The sequence below is a fragment of the Bidens hawaiensis genome, unplaced genomic scaffold, assembly GCF_021521415.1.
Source record: "Bidens hawaiensis isolate Kalapana, Puna unplaced genomic scaffold, B.hawaiensis_p1.1 tig00068813_1, whole genome shotgun sequence".
Lineage (NCBI taxonomy): Eukaryota > Viridiplantae > Streptophyta > Magnoliopsida > Asterales > Asteraceae > Bidens > Bidens hawaiensis.
The window spans coordinates 31,616-34,289 of record NW_027502150.1 but is presented as its reverse complement, the minus strand read 5'-3'; the positions used below and the strand labels follow the sequence as shown (position 1 = coordinate 34,289).

The 2,674-nt window shown below is 38.0% G+C and overlaps 1 pseudogene; it reads left to right on the top strand.

Annotated features, from left to right (window-relative positions):
- Positions 1–1,134: 1,134 nt before the first annotated feature.
- On the top strand, positions 1,135–1,995 carry LOC143605264 (zinc-finger homeodomain protein 8 pseudogene; annotated as a pseudogene).
- The last annotated feature ends 679 nt before the right edge of the window (positions 1,996–2,674 follow it).

Genomic DNA, 2,674 nt, shown 5'->3' with positions numbered 1-2,674 from the left:
CATATAAAACAATAAGTCTTAAAACTAAATTATAAAGATAACTTGAAAACCAACAAACAAACTTACTTGAGAATGAGGGGGTTCATTCAAAGAAGAAGAACAAGATGCCATCCGTAACCGTGACCAGGTTGTAAATGACCTACAAAACTCAACAGATAACTTGAAATTAACATAATGCAACTTACTTATGATAAATTAGGATTGAGGTGTTGCCGATGGTGACAGACGTTGTTGGGGTGAATGGGTGCTAGCAGCGGGATGGAGGCACGGGATGACAGAGGTGTGGTGATGTATGAAGGAGGTGTGAAGGTTACGCTAACTGAGAACTGAGAGTTGGTGTATGGAATATGGATAAGTTCTAAATTGAGACTTGTATTATATAGATTCTCGGTACTAAATCGGTACTACCGAAAAAACCGGTACCGAGACCGATTTTCCCGATCTCAAATTTTGAAACTACTTGGTACCGGTACCGAATTTAATCGGTTCGGAATTTCCGGTACCGGTACGCAGTACCAAATGCTCATCCTTATATCATACAAACACATTTCAGAATGGTATTATATCACATGTGATAAATAAAATACTAATTTGTATTAAAAAAAATCGAATAAAGCATATACGAATTCGTGAAAAAACTATATTTAAACATTGAGTAACGTATTATTACTTTACACTCAATTAATCCACAATAATTTATATAATAAATATCTTATATTTTCAGAGGAAAAAAACAAAGACAAGAAAACAGATCATGAGATTGATTTTTCATAATCTAATGTCATCCCCACATTCGCTTTTCATATTATTAATAAAAAAACCCACTATTTGATTTTTTTCGTGTTTCCTGACACATTATTCATGATGAAGTTTTTAATTAATTTTAACAATTATCAAACTATTAAATTATTTAAAATAAAGATAAATAATTAATTCTGTACATAATATAAAAATAGTTAAACGTGACATCAAGAATTCATCATTTTGCAGTTTGTCTGTTTTTATGTAAAAAAACATGTACAGAGAGAGAGAGAGAAAAAACAAAGAAGAGAGAGAGAGAGTAACTTTTATTTAAGTATTCCTTTCATTTAACCTCATCTCAAAATCATATTCATTAATTTCTATTAAACCACCATGGAAATCCCTACACCACCACCGCCACCGCCACAAACCACCACCGTCAAAACCCCCGATCTGGAATCCGAGCCACCACAATCCAACACCGTCACAAGGCAACTCATCCCACCAGCGTTAACCAACGGGGTTTTGAAACGCCACAAGCCACTCCACCACCAGCCACCGCCGGTACTGTTGGTGGCGTACAAAGAATGCATGAAGAACCACGCCGCCGCCATGGGTGGCCACGCCATCGACGGATGCGGTGAGTTCATGCCGTCGCCGGCGACTTCACCCGCCTCGCTAAAATGCGCCGCCTGCGGCTGCCACCGGAATTTCCACCGCCGTGAGCCGGAGGAGTCACTTTTCCCGTCTCCGACCACCACCCAACACGTCATCGAGTACCAGCCCCACCACCGCCACCACCCGCCAGCACCAGCACCTCCGGCGGCCGTCAGCCCCGGCAACTCGCCCTCCCCACCGCCGATCTCGTCATCCTACTACCCCTCCGCACCCAACATGCTCCTCGCACTCAGCTCCGGCAAGAAAAGATTCAGAACAAAGTTCACCCAGGATCAAAAAGACAAGATGCAGGAGTTGGCAGAACAGGTCGGGTGGAAGATGCATAAGCGTCACGAAGACACCATTTTCGCCTTTTGCAACCAAATCGGAGTCGATAAAAACGTATTCAAAGTGTGGATGCACAACAACAAATCCAACTCAACCACCAAAAAAATATCCTCATCCTCTGGTGGTGGTCAGGGCATCGATTTCATCATCTCTAGAGAAGAACACCAACACCAGCCGCAGCATAACGATACCTTTTGTACGGCTGGTGGAAATGTCATTTGCCCTAAAGCTTCATCCACTTCTTCTTGATCTAAACTCTTTCTTCTTCATTATTCTGGATAATAAGTAATTTGTTTAGAGATAGACATTAAACAATCCAGAAAGGAAAAAAATGGATGAGGCTGTTGTTCTTCTTACTTACTTATATTAGAAGTTAATTAATGTTTGTTTTTAGTTATAATAATACTAACAAACTTTTGAGGAGAATGGCAATCATTAGATAATCCGAATTACGAATTTTTAATTGTGTTTAGGACCAATCCCGTGATCCTAGGTTTTTTTAGGGTAATGCTTATCTTAATTTTTAATTGTGTTTGTTGGGTTTCTAATCATATGTGCTTGTTTTTAATTAGAATATCTGTACTTTTGTAACAACAGATACGTAATTGTGTTACTAGCTACTATTTTGTTTTTTATAATCCGTATAGTTTGTTTGCTTATTTTCATCCGACTTTTTTCCTTTTGATATTTTTATTCTGTTATTTATTTTTCTCTTTTCAAAATAAATTTAAATTCAAAATATATAATTTATATTTTAATGACAAAAATTTGAAACTTTTATACCAGTGTAACATGCATTGGTGTAAATCTGATTATTAAAGAATATGGACGGAATTATGCATGTGATTTTATGTTTCTATTTTACCTTTGTAAATCAGCGGTACTAAACAAAAGCAACCACAATAACCATATTTCGGCGACCACCCCT